The sequence below is a fragment of the Fukomys damarensis genome, unplaced genomic scaffold (genome assembly GCF_012274545.1).
Source record: "Fukomys damarensis isolate Sample0158 unplaced genomic scaffold, DMR_v1.0_HiC HiC_scaffold_16, whole genome shotgun sequence".
Classification (NCBI taxonomy): Eukaryota; Metazoa; Chordata; class Mammalia; order Rodentia; family Bathyergidae; genus Fukomys; species Fukomys damarensis.
This window is the reverse complement of record NW_022900928.1, coordinates 75,463,195-75,482,792: the sequence shown is the minus strand read 5'-3', so window position 1 is coordinate 75,482,792 and position 19,598 is coordinate 75,463,195. Positions and strand designations below refer to the sequence as shown.

The window sequence follows — 19,598 nt, the reverse complement described above, 5'->3', positions numbered from 1 at the left end:
GTGATGTTGACTTATGACCTAACCTATATATTCAGTCTTAAAGAATATTTCCATCTGTACTTGATAAAAAGGTATACTTTGCTTTTGTGAAGCAAAATGTTTCAGGTATCTTTTGGGTCCCGTTTCCTTGTAACACTGTTCAACTTTCTTACACAATGTAGCTTGTTGGGAAGCTGGTTGAGCAGCAGGTAGTGAGCAGCAGGCCAAGAAGCAAAGCTTCACCTGAATTTATAGCCAGTCCTCATTGCTCACATTACTGCCTGAACTCCACCTCCTGTCAGATCAGAGGTAGCATTCCATTTTCATAGGAATGATAATGAAATTGTGAACTGTGCATCAGAATGATATAGGCTGAGGGCTCCTTATAAGAATGTAATGCCTGATAATCTGAGGTAGAGCTGCAGCAATGATAACAGAGATGGAGAGTGACTGCAAATATGTGTAACTATTAACAGACATGGTTGACTTCACAGAGACCATGATACAGGCTCATAGCAAAGCCCTGTCCATGAGTGGTAAGTGACAAATAAGCTGCACCTGGTGGTAGGCTTTATAGTGACAAGTAAGTTGAGGTATGTCAAGTGCACAACTGAAGTTTTTAAGCCAGAATCTCTCACATTTTAGTTCACATGTCATCCACCTATTATTTTATTTGTCACTTCTTCTCAAACCTTTTTCCCACACAGCACATTTATCTCACTCATAATTTTGGTGATCTCACAAGATAACCCTAGCAAAAATGAATAAAGAATGAACATCACAGAGTCACAGAGCACTTCTTTGAAAAGTGAAAGACCCAATGATGAGATAGTAGAAAACTCTAAAACTGCCAACAAAAAGAAAGCTGCATTTAAAAGAAAATAATGAGTCCATTTAAATTATGAGTTCATTGCAACATGCACATGCTCTAAGCCCTCTTTGCATAATATGACCATGATGTGACCAGCTATGCAAAAAGTCATGGAAACTTTAAAGCTGCTAGGCCATGAGGAAACAAACACCCTGCACTAAAAGATAAACCTTTGGAGTTTTAGAAAAGAAGAAAACAAGAAGTTATTAAGAACAGAGGCAACTACTAAAGGCAACCATTTCGCCAAATGTGTCTGCACTGAGAGCATTATTCTTAGTGGTTACCTGAATTTCTGAAGCTAAGAACCCCTTTACTATTGATGAAGAGTTCATTATGCCTGCTGCTAAGAATGTTTGCCATGAACTTTTAGGAGTGGCTATGGTCCAAAAGGTGGCATATGTTCCTCTTTTGGATAGCCCCATGTCTGGACAATTTGATGAAATGGAAGAGGATATTGAGGCAAAATTTTAGAAAGAATTAGTGATTCATAGTATTACATATTCCACATGGATGAGTCTTGATACAGACAAGGCACCAATACTATTTTTTGAGCTATAAATTTTTTCCAGAGGATGTGCCTAGAGTCAGTTCTAAAAGTGAGACAAGGCACTGTGTTACCCAAAGAGAAATGCTGGCTGGCCAAAAATGTCACTTGAATTTAATGATTTTTTTTCAGGATGTGATTAAAATTATTAGCCACATTAACATACATACCCTTAACTCAACTCATGTCTGTTCCTACAGCTCTGTGAAGAGATGGCAAGTAGCATATATATACATACATATATATATAAAATGTTCTCTGATACACAGAAGTGATATGGCTTTCTAAAAGCAGATTACTAACCAGTCTTTGAATTATGAGCAGCTCCAGAGATTTATTTTAGAAAATTAATCACCACTGGCAACACACTTTAGTGGCACAGAATGGGCCACAAAACTTGCTTATTTATGTCACAAAATAAAAGGTAATACACTAGAATTATCCCAAAATCATTTCTCAACCTTGGTATATGAAAAAATTCTCTTCCATCAAAACAGTCTCTGGTGTCAAAAAGGTTCAGAACTTCTGTTCTATGTCTTACATGATATTGTGCCTTGTTTTTCTGTCTATGATCGAAAATGGGAAACAGATCTGTAGCTGTTATGATTATTGCAGCCATGTGGCCTGAACCTAGCAAGAACATGGAGGTGGGTCCATCTAAGCACTTTAGAGATTACATCATGCATTCAACTGACCCAAGATACTAAACATGAAGCTATAGAACTTGATGTTTGACCTGCTGGTTCTTTAGTTTACTTTGGCCTGATTTTTTTCTGTCCTCTATTTCATGTTTTTGGAATGTGAATATATATCCTGTGAATATTTATCTTGAATATATGTAACCTGGTATCGACTTTTAAAAGGATTCACAGCTTACAGTTGGCCTTGGATCTCAAAGACTTTGACTTAAACTTTTGAGCATTGCTGGAACTGTCAGGACTTGGAGAAAGGCTTATTGAATTTCCAGTTGTTCACAGAATAGCTTTGCTATATTAGATAGAAATATTAGCTTGTTATTTTGGAGGTATTTTTGGAGGATGAGATTAAGTTTGAAGGAAACATGATTGAATGTCAAGTTGATAGGAGATGGGCTTCTGCCAGTCAATCTCGTCAACAGTATTAAGAGACTCCTAATGATTGGATCATGGGAATTCTATAGTCATTAGTGGATTAATACATGTATGTTCATAACTGAATGTGTTGTTATCAGGTAGGGGCCTCATTGGAGAGCATATCTCTCACTGACATACTTCTATGTTCATCTTCTCAGTTGTCTTCAATTTAGCAACTTTGCTCTACCATACTCTTATGCCATGATGTTTCTGCTTTGGTGCCAGACAACCATGACCTGAATCCTCAGAAAACATGAGCCACATAAATCGTTTCTTCCTGTAGGTTGCAGGTGTCAGGTATTTCATAATAGCAACAGAACTGACCAATGTAAATAGTATTTTTATTATTACAAAGCATTTTTCTTATTCTCTAATTAAAAATTCATATTAAAGTCTATTTTGCTTAATATTAGTATAGTTAGTCAAGCCACCTTTGGGTTACTGTTTACATTACATATATTTTTCCACTTTTTTATTTTCAACATATTTTTTAGTACAAAGTGGTTCCCTTACAGATAGTATATAATAATTGGATTTATTTTGTCCAGTTAGGCTGCCCCTGACTTTTGAATAGATCCTTTAATACATTCCCATTTATTGCTTTTTTATTAAAAGTTTTATATCTGGCATTTAAAATTTTTTTCTCCACATGTCTTCTGTCATTTTTGTTCCTCTATTCCTGCGTCACTGCTTTTTTGCGCAGCATTTTTTGCTACTATACAATTTTAATAACCTTATTCTTCCCACATTTTTTTGTTATTTTCTTAATGATTGCCTGCCAATTACAATTAGCATCTTAGGTTGAAGCAATCTAGTTAAAAATAATATCAGCACAGCCAGTGATTTAGCTCAGTGGTGCTCCCGACTGCCTCTCAAGTGCAAGGTCCTGAGTTTGATCTCTAGTACCAAAAGAAAAAAAAAAGAATAATATCAATAGAGGTCTTCCCAAACACCATCAGTAAGTATATGCAGATCCCAGCAAGAAGCCCATGTGGACCAGAGTGGCATGGGTTCACAGGTCCCAGCCAGTAACCTGCCCAGACCCCAATGGCTTGGGCCCACAGGCCCGGGCCAAAGGCCTACATAGAGAATAATTGCTCAGGTATGCAAACAACAGCCAGAGGTGTGCATTAGTACGTGTGCAGCAGACCCCAGCTAGAAGCCTACTCAGACACCAGTGACTTGAGTGCACAGCCCCCAGCCAAAGGCCCTCCTAGACAACTGCTACACAGGTGGTCAGGCCCCAGCCAGACACATGCCCAGATACCATACTAAGTGTACACAGGCCCCAGCCAGAAACCTGCTTGGACAACAGCACAGCACAGGGATCCAGAAGGCCATCATTCTGAATCCAGGAATTGGTACAATAGTGAGCAGCAAAGAGAAAGCGTCTCAGAGGCTAGCTGAGAATTGAAGCCCACTGGGTGAGCAAAAAACTATCCTCAACAAAGGTGCAGCAGGCTGCATCTCTTGAAATGAGAAGACATGTAACCAAGACTCACACTCAGACATACAGATCACCTATGGCAACCCCAAGGGGGTAATGAGATGGAACAATCTGATACTCAACCACCTTGACTTACTGAACTGGCAACAAAAGAGGATCTGGAAAAAATAAAATAAGAAACTATAATAGTACACAAGATCCTAATGGGATAATTAACAATGTGAAATAGGAAGAAAAGGGCTACAGGTGTAGGGAAAGTGGGAAGGGTAGGGGAAAGGGAGTAAGGAAAAAGAAACTAAAATAAAATTGAAATTCATTAAAGACCTAAATATGAAAACAGAAGCACTAAACCAGCTAAAAGAGAGGTTATATAGAACTCTTGAAGACAATGGTTTAGGAAAAGATTTCATGAAAAAAAATATTAGTCATCACTAGCACAAAGAATCAACTGGGATCTCATCTTATTAAAAAGTTTCTGCACTGCATGAGAAACCTCCAATAGAGCTAAGAAACAACCTATAATGTGGGAAAAATTTTTACCAGTTGTTCCTCAGAAAAAGATCTACTACCTAGAATATATAAAGGGCCTTAAAAAATCAGACCACCCAAATTTAAAGACTTAATCCAAAAGTGGTCATCTGAAATGAACAGACATTTCTCAAAAAGGGAAAGCAGCAAATAAACATGAAAAACTGTTCAACATCAGTGGTCATTTGAGAGACACAAATGAAAGCAATGCTGAGATTCCACCTCATCCCAGAAAGAATGACTGCTATGAAAAAAAATCAACCATTAACAAATACTGGCAGATATGTGGTGAAAAGGAACACTTTTCCACTATTGGTGGGAGTGTAGACTCATGCAACCACTGTGAAAATCAGGATGTAGATACCTCAAAAAACTAGGATTAGAGGTCCCATTTGAACCAGGTATTTCCCTGCTGGGTATCTTCCCAAAAGAATTAAAAGAATTATACCATAGCAATATCTGTGAACCCATGTTTATAGCAGCACAGCTTTTTAATAGCTAAAACTTGGAAACAGCCCAATTGGCCATCAACTGTATACTGGAAAAAGAAGGTTTGTTTAATAAAATGGAATACTACTCAGCCATTAAGAATGAGAAACTTGAGACATTTATCACTAAATGGGTTTACATCAAGGCCAAATTATATTACATGAAATAAATAGGACATACATGTGGAAATACTGAATAGTTTCTCTAGTTTGAGAAATTGAAAGTGCAAATAAGGACTAAAAGGTATAATAGATAATGTGAAATAGGAAGAAAAGAACCAAAGGAGAAGGGGAAGGGGAAGTGAAAAGGGAAAGGAATAAATATGAGAAAAGGAAAAAATGGAAACAAAGTCTTTGTAAATGGGGATGGGGGATGAATTGCAGGGAGGGTAGGGGAATCAGGAGAAAAATAAGAACCAAGATATATTATGTGAAAGTACAAATTCCCAGCAATGAATATCAGCATGTTGTATACCTAAAATGTACCAATAAATTTAATAAATAAAAATATCATTATAAATTGTATATATAAATTGTTCCATTATGCCTCTGTTCATCACCTCTTCTTTTATGGTATTAGTTCTAAAGACATGAAATCCTCATGCATTATATACCTACCAGTATAGTTTTGTTACTATTTTAAAGCTGTGTTATAAACCATACAGAAATGAAGTTATAGATGAGGATACTTTTATTGTCTTCTATTATATACATAGTCACCTTCTCTAACACTCTTTATTTCTTCCTGTACATTTGATTTACTGTCCGGACTCCTTTGATTTCATCATGAAATATAACATTTTTTGTTCTTTTAGAGAAAATCTGCTAGCAAGGAATTCTCTCAGGTTTTCTTTTACTAGGAGTATCTTAATTTTTCCTTCCTTTTTGAAGGAAGGAGTATACTTGCTGGATATAGAAGTGCTGAATAAAAGCTTATCCCCATTTCTTCAGTTTTCTGTACTTTGAATAGGCCATCGTACTGCTTGCTGTCTAACTGCCAAGGTTTCTGATGTTAAAAAGTCAGTTGTTAGATTTATGAAAGATCTCTTGTAGATGATCAATCATTCCTTTCTTTATTTTAGGTTAAGTATGTTTGAGCTGTTCAAACCTTTATTATAACATGTCTTGATTTGAAACTTTTGAATTTACTTGGAATAAAGTTGGAGTTCTGTTTTGAAGTAGGACTCCTACTTGGAGTTTGTTGAGCTTTTAGAATGTTTACATTAATTTTGTTATAATTTGCAATGCTTTGGCCATTACTTCTTCAAATATTATTTTTGGTAATTTCTTTCTTTTACTTTTCTAGGATTCCAATTGTGGGTGTGTGTGCACTTGACAGTATCTCACAGGGATCTGATGCTGTCTTTAATTCATTCTTTTATCCTTTCTGTTCCTCCAATTCCATAGTCTCTATTGACCTTTTTCAAGATTGAGGATTCTTTTTTCTACCTATTTAAAACTTTCATAGGGTTCCTTTAGTAAAATCTTAGCTTGAGATATTGTACTTTGCTACAACAGAGTTTCTGCTTGGTTATTCTTTTAATTTCCCTTTATTGATATTCTCTATTTCATGAGACATTATTCTCATGATTTCCTTGGATTCTTTAAATGTGCTTTTTAAAATATATTTGTAATTTGTAATTTATTACTTTTGTCTAGTTAGTTAAATTTCTGTACTTCTTGAAGGACAGATTCTGTTAATTTTTTTCTTATACAGTGAATATATATTTTTATAATTTCAGAGAATAAGAGGGTCATACCTTAGGGTCTGGTGGTATTGTGCTGCTTATGTTTTTATGTTCTTTTTATTATGTTTTTGCTTAGTGATTTTCCTGAGGTAATTTTATAAAGTCTGTATTATTTTTCATATGTAACCAGTGAAGCTTTTGCTTTTTTAGCTTAGTGTCCAATTTGTAAGTTAACAGGTATTTTCCTAAGTTACGTGAGCCAATGAATCTTCTGCTCTTGCAAAGTGGTTCTGTGTATTAGGGCACAACTTTGATGCTCTGGGAGGCACTTTAAATTCTACCTTAATCTTAAATTCTTGTTTGTGCAGAGTCCCAAATCATCCAGCAGAGAAAAATTAGGTACCATCTCAGTTTTTCCTGAGAATACGAGAGCTTGGCACATGAACATTCCCATTTTGTTATCTTAGAATATGTCAGAGCTTAAAATACTCCTATTACAATCCTCTTGTTTTCTTCCAAGATTTTTGATAGCCTTTGTTTATTCATTTCTGGTTTTATAACCTCAGGCACCTACAATGCTAAACAATTTGCAATGATTATTACTAACAAACATTCTAGGATAAGGCTATTCATACAGAATAAGCTCTGAATCAGATCCGGTAAATAAGCTATGAATCATTCTTGTGAGTGAAATTATTCATGCTGCCAGACAGGTAAAATACTGGTAATTCATGGGAAATGGGACCTTTGGAGAGCTCTAAATTTGTCGTGGCTCCTGGTCTTGAAAATCTGGTTTTAGTATCTACTATAGTTAGAAGATTTCTGGTTGTCAAGGCTACTATACAGAAAGAGAAAAGGAAATAAAAATAAGGTAAGATAATGCATCACAAATCTTGATGTTCTTTCTAAGAGACATCATTTTTCTTAAATATTATTCAGATTGTTGTAAGCCTTTGGGTAATTTTTAGAGTTCAGAAAAAAGATGTCTTTCATAATATTTGCCAGCATTTTTATTCCTTTAAGAAAAATAGGATTATCAAAATCATTAGTCCATCATTAAGAACTGTTTCTATTAATGATAAGTGCCTATCTCACTATGTAGATCCCTTTTTAATATTTTTTTTCTAATAGATCAGGGCTCACAGAAAGATTGAGCATAGAATACAGAAAAATCTCCTCTCCTAGGTGTTCACCCTTACTTCCACTGGTCTGCCCCAGAGTGAGTGGGACATTTGTTACAATTGATAAACTAAAATTGATACACATATATAATTTAGAGATCGTGCTGTATGCTGTGTTGTCTTGTCCTTGCACTTTTTATTGGTTTTGCAAAATACGTAACATATCTGTCATTATAATATCATACAGTCAAATTTCATCACCCTAAACATCCTTTGCACCCCACCTATTCATTCTTCCTTTTCTCCAATCCTTGACAAAAAATGATTTTTTTTTTGCTACTTTTTTCTATTTCTAGAATGTCATTTAAATAGACTCATACACTATATAATCTTTTCATATTGGCTTCTTCACTTACTAATAAGCAGTTAAGATTCTTCTATGTCTTTTCATGGCCTGATAGCTTAATTATCTCTATGATGGAGGTACAGTACCTAGATTACAACAATTTATGTATTCACCAATAGAAAAATATCCTGATTGCTTTAATCTTTTGAGAATTATGAATAGAGCTGCTATAAACATTCAGGTAAAAAATTTTTGCGCGGATACAGTTTTCAACTCATTTGAGTAGACACTATAAAGCACAATTGCTGAATTTTAAGAGTAATAATGGGTTTAATTTGGCAAGAGGTTCCCAAACTATTTTCCAAATTGGCTGCAACATTTTACATTTTCCCCTGAAATTTATGAGAATTCGGGTTGTTCCTTATCCTTATCAGTTTTGGTAAGTATTTGGGGATTTGGTAATTCTCACAAGTGTGCCAGTACATCATTAATGTTTTAATTTTCAGCTTCTTCCTGTCATGTTAAACTGTTTTCACAGTATTATTTCTTATGTGTAAAATTCTTTGGTGAAATTTATATTCAGACTATTTGTTATGTTTATTTTATGTTTTGATTAATATATACTAATTTTTCATATTAATGAGTTACAATGTGATTTTCCACACATATATACATCATGTATTGACCAAATTAGGATAATTAGAATTTACCTCTATTTCTTATTTCTTTATTTTGGAAATCTCAAAATCCTCTCTTCTAAATCTTCATGAAATATATGAAATAAATTATTGTAAACTACAGTTATCTGACCGTGCTGTGGAACACCAGAACATATCCTTTCAATCAACCGTATTTAGGTTATCGTTAACAAGTCCCCATTATTCCCTTCCCCCTCACCATTCTCAAACTCTAGCAATCACTATTTTACTTTCAAATTGGTTTCTTAGCTTCTATACATGAGACAGAACACGTGGTAATTGCATTTCTGTGTGTGGCTTCTTTCAATTAATGTTCTCCTGGTCCATTCATCTTGCTACAAATGCCAAAATTGCATTTTTATACCAGAATAATGCTTTAATATATATTAATATTTATATTCCACATTTTAAATCAATTAATTTGTTGATTTGTACCTAGGTTGAGTCTATATCTTATCTGTTGTGACTAGTGACTCCCATTATAAACATAACAGTGTAGTATCTCTTTAATATTCTCATCTCTTTTCCTTTGGATAAACAACCAGAAGCAAAATAGATGCATCTTACAGGAGAAAAAGAACCTTGAACAAATTAAGTTCAGAAAAATAATACCTCAACCTAAAAAGGTTATATATGACAAATCAAGTGCAGAAAAACTGAAAATACTTTCTATAATACCCGAAACAAGAAAAGGATTCCCACTTTCACCACTTATATTCAATATAGTAGTGAAGTTCAAAATCTTTCCAGGACACGGCAAGAGAATAAATAAAAGGCGTATGAATAGGAAAGATGGGAATCAAATTTAGGATTGACAAATTAATTCAGCAAATTTCAAGATATAAAGCCAACATACAGAAATCAGTAGCATTTTTATAATAAAACTTTGAGGAAAAAAATCATGAAAGCAATCCCATTTGAAGTAGCTATAATAGAAATAAAATGTTGCTATAACATTTATAAATAAAAAGTAGCTATAACAGAAATAAACTTAATCAAGTGAGTGAAGGATCTCTAAATGAAATTTATAGAACATTGATATAGTAAATTGAAGTAGTGAAAAAAGGGAAAGCTGTCCCATGTTCATGGGCCAGAGTTGATACTGTAAAAATGTTCATAAAACCAAAGCAATTTACAGTTTCCATGTAATCTCCATCAAAATATCAATGAGATATTTCACAAAACTAGGGAAAAAAATCCTGAAATTTAGGAGAAAGTACAGATGACCCCCAATGGCCCAATAATGTAACAAAAATAACAAAGCTAGTAATGTCACACTATCTTGTTTTTGCCCATTTTTCTTGGCTCATTTGTGTCCTTATGAATTTTCCAAGTTCTTTGTATATGCTGGGTAACAGTTTTTGAGGAGAAATATTTTTTTGCAAATATTTTTTCTCAGACTGTGGCTTGTCTTCTTATTGTCTTGGCTGTGTCTTAAAAGAGCACAAGTTTTTAGTTTTAATGAAGTTCACTTATGAATTATTTCATTTATAGATCTTTTTTTGATGTTATATATAAAAAGTTATTGCCATACCCAAAGGCTCCTAGATTTTCTTCTGTTATTTTTCAGGAGTTTTATGGTTTTATATTTTTACATTTAGGCCTGTGATCCACTTTGAATTTGTGTGTATGTCAGGTTTTTGTAGAAAAACAAAATTGATAAGAGATGCGACAGCTAAAGATATAGATATAAATACAAATATAGGTATCGATATAGATGTAATTATACATTTTTAGAAGGAATATTACTACATAAATTAATTGCACACCGTTATAGAAGCTGAGAAGCCCCACAATCTGCTCTCTGCAAATTGGAGAATAAGAAAAGCTAGAGGCAAAATTAAGCCATAGTCCAAAAGCCTGAGAGTGGAGGGCAAGTTTACAATGATCTCATTCCCAGATTGAGCCTGAATTCCCAAGAATCAGTGCCAATGTCTGAAGACCAAAGATGGATATATCAACTCAAACAGAGAGCAAATTTACCCCTCTTCCACTTTATTTTGTGTGTTGCCTCAAAAGATTGAAACATGTCTATCCACATTAGCAAGAGTGATATTTACTCAGTTAAATGTTCAAATGTTAATATGTTGCAGAGATACCCTCAAAGCCATACCTCCAAATAAAGCTTTACCAACTCTCTCAACATTCCTTGCCCCAGTGAAGTCAACACATGAAACTACTCATCAGAGTTTTAATCTTTATGAAGGCTACAAGGTTTGTGTTTAGGTTTGTCAGACTGCTTTGTTTTGCAGGTGGATGTCCTTTCAACACTTGTTGAAAAGTCTGTCTTTTCCTCTTGGTTTGCCTTTGTTTCTTTCATCAATGATCAGTTCACTATATTTGTGGTGGTCTATTTCTATTCTCTTAGTTTTGTCCCATTGATCTTTTTGCCTGTTAACAAAGACAAGTCTGAAACACCATTTTAAACTCCTTTTATAACTATGGATCATTTATAATTTTATGCACAATTTGATATCTATCTCTTATTTTCATAAACCCTTAAGACTTGTGAGGATCAGTTGTATCTCCATTGGTTACAGTGTTATCTCAGATCTTTGCACCTTATCTGACTCATAAATGGCAGAAGCTCAATCAAATTTTCTGAGTGAATTAGCATGTGAAAATTATCAGGAGAACAAAGAAGATAGAATGAATAAGAGAAACACTGGGAGCATGGAATATGGCTATAACATGTTTCTGAAATAGATTCAGCAGAAAGGCCCAAAGCAGTTCACTGAAGAATTGTGAAATGCCAGCAAGAGGCATGCAGCCTTCTGCTTTCCAGGCTTTTCTCAGCTACCACAAACTTCCTACAGTTACACAGAAGATCTGTTTTAACATCTAAATGTGGTGACAATTGCTAATTGGCCTAAATAATTTCTGTTTCCAAAACCACCTTCTTTTTTCCAGGTGAGTGGGATGGTAAAAGCAATCTGACATTGTAATCAGTTGAGAAAGGTGTAAATTGAATAATGACATTATTGCTCAGCAGTAGTGTTAGTATTTTAAGAGTAGGATTGTGAGTTAGTTAATTTCTTGACATGATCTATCATAGAAATGCAGTTATGTGGGGAAATTGAAGGTCTTACCTGCCCCATAATGGGCCTCTCTGAAAAGAAAGGTGGCCATCACCCTCAGGAGACATGATCTCTTAGCTTTGTTTTACTGTCAAAAGAATAATTTCATGGGCCAGAGATTTAGCTCAGTGGTTCCATTGCCTGCCTCGTAAGCTCAAAGGCCAGAGTTCAATCCCTGGTACAAAAAAAAAAAAGAAAGAAAGAAAAGAATAAAAAAAAGAATAATTTCATCAGATGCACCAAAACTCCATTCATTTTTCAAGTCTTCAAACATTTCAGTGTTGAAAAGCTCTTCATTCCATGTAACTACTGTATATAAAGTTTTTCAAAGATTTCAGTCCTGCTAGTCATATTGCAGTTCTGAATGAATGAAAATAACAGAACTGTTGAAATGGGAGAATTGTTCACACGTTCTTAAAATACTTGCAGAGACCACTTCTTCAATGGCTGGGAAAAGGCAAGATTTCTCCAGAAGAGGAAAGGCAAAAGTTAGCTGACTCAATATTTTCTGAAACCTGAGTTCTACACAAAAGCTAAAGGTACTGGTGGTTAAATCTTCATTCTCCTTGGCGTAAAATAAGTTGCATGCAATGTTGAAAACAAAACATTGTGTCTTAAGAAATCATTAAACCCTCTATGTTGGAACAGATTTTTTTTTAAAAAAAGATATGAGTTAGACCTTCTGAAAACTATCACTATGATAATGTCAATCTCACTGTTTCTAGAATAGATTTACTTGGATTTGGGAGAAATACAGTTTTTGATTTGTTTTATGTACTTTTCAGACAAACTTTAATTATATACAATTAACTATGACTTAGAAGGCCATGCTATTCTACTTGATTTCATCATTTGTCCTCAATCACATCTAAAACCAAAATGAGCTTATATATTTGATGGAGCTAGCCAAAAGAATTGCAAAATGGTCAAATGTTTTCAGGGTTGTAAGTTGTTATACTAAAGGCTGTCACTAGTTCTTAAATAAATGTGTTTGAAAATTATTAAATTTTTTCTCAAAATGTTATAATGTATAGAAAATATACTTCTTTTCAATAAGGATCCATGTCATCATGTGATTTGGAATAAGACAAAGCAAATAATTTTCTAAAGAGTAATTTTTAGTTGGTCTCCTCAAAATAACTTTTATTTACAGAGCTGTGTTGTGAAGGAGGATGAGTGATATGGTTGCCAAGGGGAACCCTTTTCTGATTGGAAGAGAGGTCACACAGGTTTTTACAAAAAGAAGAAAGATGGCTTTATTTCCTGAGATTTTTTTTTTTGTTTCTGCTCTTCCAGTGTAAGAATATACTCCTAAGTGAAATAAATAAGTCCCACATGTGTAAATACCGAATAGTTTCCCTGGTGTGAATATTCTGCAACAATGCATAAGATTCTAATAAGATTACTGACATCTAGAAATGGGAGGAAAGGAGCTAAAGATGTAGGGAAGGTGTGATACGTAGGGGAAGAACAAAAAGGGAAAAGAAAAAAATGTGAGAGAATGAGAAGATGAAAATAAAGTGTTTGTAGATGGGGAGGGGAGGAGGGGGTGAAGGGAGGGCAGAGGTAAGGGGAAAAAAATGAGATGTACCAATACTCAATAAAAAAAAATAAAAAAAAAAAAAGAATAAAGAAGCAGAAACAAAAATTGCCTTGTCTGCTCCTTATTCACAGAGTGAATTCAGAGTCTCTGATAATGAGCCTCCAAAGATGTCCAACCCCCATGACAACTTTTCTTGGCATTGTTCAAATTATCATTTGAATGTGATATTGTTTAGCTCTCTATTTATGATTTGTTCTGCCCAATTAGAATTCATATTAGTTATGGTTAAAGGCTACATTTTAAAACTATTACATTACCCAAGAGCTTTATGAATAGTAAAGTACCCAAAAAAATACATTTCAATTGTGTTGTATTGTAATCCATTAGTTTTTAATATAAAATGAATAATTTTGAGTAAAAATAGGAAACAGCTTTATTTCTCTCCACTAGCTGTTTAGAGAGGTTAAGATAAACTAGATTTATGTACTCATAAATAGGTACCACTGGATGTAAGTTTTTAGAGGGTAGAGTCTGTCTTTGTTACCAGTATCCCCACTACTAAGAACTATCTTTGGTATATATAAGTAAATTATATAAATGAATCCCTCTATCCTGATGGAAGGCAAATACAAAGTCAAGTAAAAAATAAGCTTTTCCATTTAGTACTAAAAATAAAAATGATCTTAAAAGATTATAAACACCAAAATTTTAAAAAATCTGTAAGACATTGTGGGAGTGACTCAAAAACAAACCAGTTGTTAAAAATGTAGGTGGAATACTTACCTGACAGGAGAGATATCATGATCACAAAGGTGGTTTCCCCAGAGCAAGATTTATCCATTGCATTTAAGATGTGCTACTCCCTACTCCTGCAATTTCCCCAAATGTGGAAAACTCAGCTAAATAATTTGTTGTAGTGGGGGACTGTGTTTGTGCTTTACTCTATTAAAATAAAGGATGTAGAAATAATTTATTTCTAACCATACAGTATTTGAATACCTGATGGGACATTATTAAAGCATCATCTTTAAAAAGAGACACTATACATCTTTAAACAGATTCAAAACGGTAGATTTTGCTTCATGCTATAGTGACAGTTTTCTTTTTTCTCTCAACTGACTCCTTTTAGAAGCATTTCTTATCAAACAACTTTGTAGCCTTTAATATAGTAACTTCACTAACAGAACATCTTGCTGAAATATAGGTTCCCTGTAGATAGGAACATTGGGTAAGAAGTATAGGGATGAAGCTATTGAAGAAAATTTACCCAAAAATTGAAAGTCCAATTTCTGATCCAAGTTCCATTCCAGAATATATCATATCAATAAAATGAGGATGACAGTGGAAATTGAGCAATTGATGGGCTAACTTAGTGAATACCAAGAATTGTGTGAAGTAGTTTTCATACATCCTTACTAATTTGTATAATGAGATGAAGTAGATCTTACTGTTGCCATACTATAAATAGGGAAATCAGGATCAGAGAAAAGCAATAGCTTAGCTAAGTAAGCTTGGAATTTACTGAAAGGCTTACATACAGATGTGCCTTACATAAGTCCAGAAACCTCTCTTCATCTAGCCAGACCTTTGGCCTCTGATCTAGCCCATATTTCATCCTATTTACTATGTTGGCCAGTCTTATTCACTAAACAATAAGTCTCAGGTTTAATTATAGCCAGTTACACCATCATTAAGCTTGACCACTAACCATCAGAAAAAATGATTTATGTCAGAGGTTAACTGGGGCTTACCATTTGGCCCTATACAGATACTACATAATGCAATAGAGAATACTCTAGGACTTGGGCTTCCCAGAGAAAACAGTTTAAATCATAACCAAGTTACATTGTATCATTCTTAGTAAAGTTATTTCACATCTGTGAATCTCAGTGTCATCTGTAAAATTACTTCTCTGCAACTGTCACATGGTATGGCCCAGTACCACTCACCACCACCCCAGAACCTAATGGTATGGCACCATCCCTAAGCAGGACCCTAGACAGCTGTTCTGGCCATGCCAGTATCTGGATCTTCACTACAGAAGCGCCCAGGACCATAAAGGTCATGGTTATGAGCTCCAGAATGTAGAGCAGAAGTGAACAACTGAAAGGACCTCTCTGAGGCCCCTTGATGAAAATTGAAGCCAACTGGGAAAGTGAAGAGAATCCCTGCAGTAAATGTACACTGGACCACCATGGTTGGTAAGTTGGTGGGTTCAGCACCTCCCATCAGAAACCCAACTCACTTTGGGGAAAGTGCACCTGGAACCTGCAGTAAAACCTTCCAGAGTTCAATCATGCAGTAGGTTAGGGAGCTCAATTTGAGTCTTGCAGCCAGAAGTCAACCTGAATCTCAGCAGACTACAGCTGGATTTCTGAAACTAAAGGACATAGATCTGCACACTGTTGCCCAGATTGTCTGTCATGACAGCAGAAACATACCCTGAAGGAAAAGGCCCTTTTTGTTTGTCTTTTTCTCTTTCTGCCTTCTCTTTCTTCACTTGTCTCACTTTTTGTTCTTGTTCCTGTCCTATTTCAGATTTTCATTCTCTCTCTTTCCTTCTCCTGATTGTCATTAAGGTGAATACAGCTTCTAGCTTCCCTATTACAATTAGTTTGTTTTGTTCTTTTCTTTGTTCCTTAATTCTGTCTTTACCTCTTGTCTTCAACAGAGTCCTACAGTGTCAGGATTGATCTAATCAGTTGCCCTCCCTGGTACACTGAAAACAAAATTGCCTAAGAGTCTCCAGAGACTCAAAACCTGAAAAGATCAGCAATACCTGGAAGATATCTCTGAGAAGCAGTGACTTCATAAAGGCTCTAAGCAAAAGTAATTAGGATACTCACAATAAACAATATTGAAGTATCAGGCCAGGAATTAAACAAACAAACAAACAAAAAACAGAATCAAAAATAAAATTAGAAATGAGAATACACTTAAGAAAGGTGCAAATTCAGACTTCCAGCACACCAAAGTCAAATTCTGGGGGAAATCAACCACCTGGACACTCTGAACTGATAGCACATGAAGAAACAAAAGAGATGAATAAGGCTCTAGAAAAATTCAAAACAGAAATAATTTCCCAGATAACTACAGAGACAGTGAGCAGAATGAAAGACATGATTAGAGACTCTAGAACAGAAACAAATTAAAAAAAAAAAAAAAAGATGAGCTCAGGACCAAGATGGAAGCCATGAATTCCCAGCATAGGAAAGAAATGGAAACCATGAATGCCCAACATAAGAAAGAAAATGGAATCCATGAAACAGATTCCAACAGATATCTGAGAGATTAAAAACTCCATTGAAGGGGCCTGAGATTTAGCTCAGTGGTTCCGCTGCCTGCCTCACAAGTGTAAGGACCCAAGTTCAATCCCTGGTACCAACAAACAAAGAAACAAATAAACAAAAAACACCTCCATTGAAAGTATTAACAGCAGATTGAGCAAATGTGAAGATAGAATATCAGACATAGAAGAGAGGATTGTGGTTAGTAACCATGAGAAGAGAGATTGCTTGAAAATAGTAAGGGACCATGAAAAATAAATCCAGCACTTGCTAGATGATGCAAAGAAGAATAACATAAGGCTGATAGGATTTCACAAAAAAAGCAGGAGAAAGTACAAATGACATTTAAAAAACTGTTCACAGAATTAATTACAGAAAAGTTCTGAACAGAGGAAAAGAATTTGATAGGCAGATAAGAGAGGCATATAGGACTCCAACTAGCCAGGATTGAAAAGAAATTCTATACCTAGATATATATTAGTCAAAATCCCAGAAACCCAACAGAACAAAATCCTACAAGCAGTTAGAAAAAAGAAATAAATCGCATACAAAGGAAAGCCCATCAGAATCACAGCAGACTTTTCAACACAAACCCTCAAGTCAAGGAGAGCCTGGAGGGAGGTATTTCAATCCCTAAAAGAGAATACACTCCAACCTAGACTGTTGTATCCTGAAATTTTATCTTTCAAAATAGATTGGGAAATTATATACTTTCACGAGAAATAACACCTGACAAACTTCATGAATATTAAAACAGAACTCCACATAATTCTAAACAATACCCTGGGAAAAGACAATAAAGGGTCACAACTCCGTGAGGACCAACAGAGCAAAACCAACAGATGAGGCTAGAAATTAAAAGGAAAGGAGGAAAAATAAAAAATAAAAGAGCCAACAACAGTAAAATATCATGAGAAGGATGAGCGAATTTGTATCAATTATAACCATGAATGTTAATGTCCTTAATTCATCATTTAAAAGAAATAGACTGGCTAAATGGATTAAAAAGCAAAATCCAACAATATACTTCGTAAAAGAAACATACTTAATTCAGAAAGAAATTCATAGACTGAAAGTAAAAGGATGGAAAACAGTTCTCCATGTGGCATGAACCCAGAAAAAAAACAGAGGTAGCTATTTTCTTTGGAGATAAGGTATATTTCAAACCAAAATCAAATAAGAGGAACAAAGGAGGTCATTACATCCTTGTAAAGGGATCAATCCAAGAAGAGATGACAATCATAAATATATATATATGCACCAAATACTAGTGCTCCCAATTATACAAAACAAATATTAATGGACATGAAAAATGAAATAAATGCTAATACAATAGTAGTGGGAGGCCTCAATGCTCCACTGTTACAAATAGACAGATTATCTAGACAGAAAATCAATGATGAAAAACTGGAACTGAACCAAACTTTTGAACAATTGGGCTTAATAGATGTCTACAGTGTTCCATCCCACAAAATCAGTATATACATTTTTGTTGGATGCACCCAGGTCATTCTCCAAAATAGACCACATTCTAGATCATAGGACATGCTTAAGTAAATTCAAAGAAATTGAAGCTATTCCCTGTATATCATCAGGACATAGTGCAATAGAATTGGGGGTCAGTAGCATAAGAAACTTCAAGAACTTCACAAACATATGGAAAATAAATAACGCTCTCCTGAACAACCAATGGATCACAGAGGAAATTAAAGAAGTTAGGCAGTTTCTACAATTACATGATAATTCCAATACAACATACAGGAATCTACAGGACATAACTGAAGTAGTTCTATGAGAGAATTCCATAGCAGTGAATGCCAATACTAGGAAAACAGAGAGAGCTCAAATAAACAACCTAATGCTGAACCTCAACCTCCTAGAAAGGGAAGAGCCAGATAGTCCCAAAGTTCATACAAGGAAGGATATTATAAAGATCAGAGCAGAAATCAATGTAATGGAAACTAAGAGAATGATACAAAAAATTCAAAAAATTGAAGACTTGGTTTTTCAAAAGAATAAATAAAATTGTTAAACCCTTAGCTAACCTTATCAAGAAAATGAAAGAAAAGGCTCAAATCCATACAATTAGAAACAAAAAAGGTGGAGTCACAACAGATCCAGCAGAAATCCAGAGGATCATCAAAACATATTTTCAGAAATTGTACTCTAATAAAATGGGAAACAGAAGAAATGGACAGATTCCTAGATACATATGAATAAACAAATTTGAATGAAGAAGATATAAAAGTTCTAAACACCCCAAATACAATCAGTGAAATCGAAAATGTAATTAAAAATTTACCAACAAAATTAAGCCTAGATCCTAGAATTCTACAAGACATTTAGAGAAGAAATATTGTTGCTACTCTTTTAACTCTTCAATGAAATTGAAAGGGTAATAAAACTCTCAAATTCATTCTGGGAAGCAAATGTTACTTTGATTCCAAAACCAGAGAAAGAAAAACAAACAAACAAACAAACAAACAAAAAAACTAGGCCAATCTCCCTAATGAACATAGATGCAAAAATCCTCAACAAGATACTGGAAAAAAAAAATTCAATGAATCATCAAGAAGATCATACACCCTGACTAAATCGGATTTATACCAGGGATGCAAGGACTGTTCAACACATGCAAATCAATAAATGTAATACACTATATTAACAGAGCCAAGAACAAAATCTGTATGATAATCTCAATAAATGCAGAAAAAGCATTTGACAAAAACCAACATTCATGATAAAAACCCTACAGAAAATTGAAATAAAAAGTAATTACTTCAACCTGATGAAGGATATCTATTAAAAAACTAACAGCCAACATCATACTAAATGGTCAAAAAATAAAAACGTTCATGGTAAAATCAGA

The 19,598-nt window shown here is 34.5% G+C and overlaps 1 non-coding gene across 1 annotated transcript; it reads left to right on the top strand.

Moving 5' to 3' along the window:
- Positions 1-14,217: 14,217 nt before the first annotated feature.
- Positions 14,218-14,387, top strand: LOC117286479. Its single transcript, XR_004517645.1, has one exon. It is a non-coding gene; the product is annotated as a U1 spliceosomal RNA (small nuclear RNA).
- Positions 14,388-19,598: the final 5,211 nt, after the last annotated feature.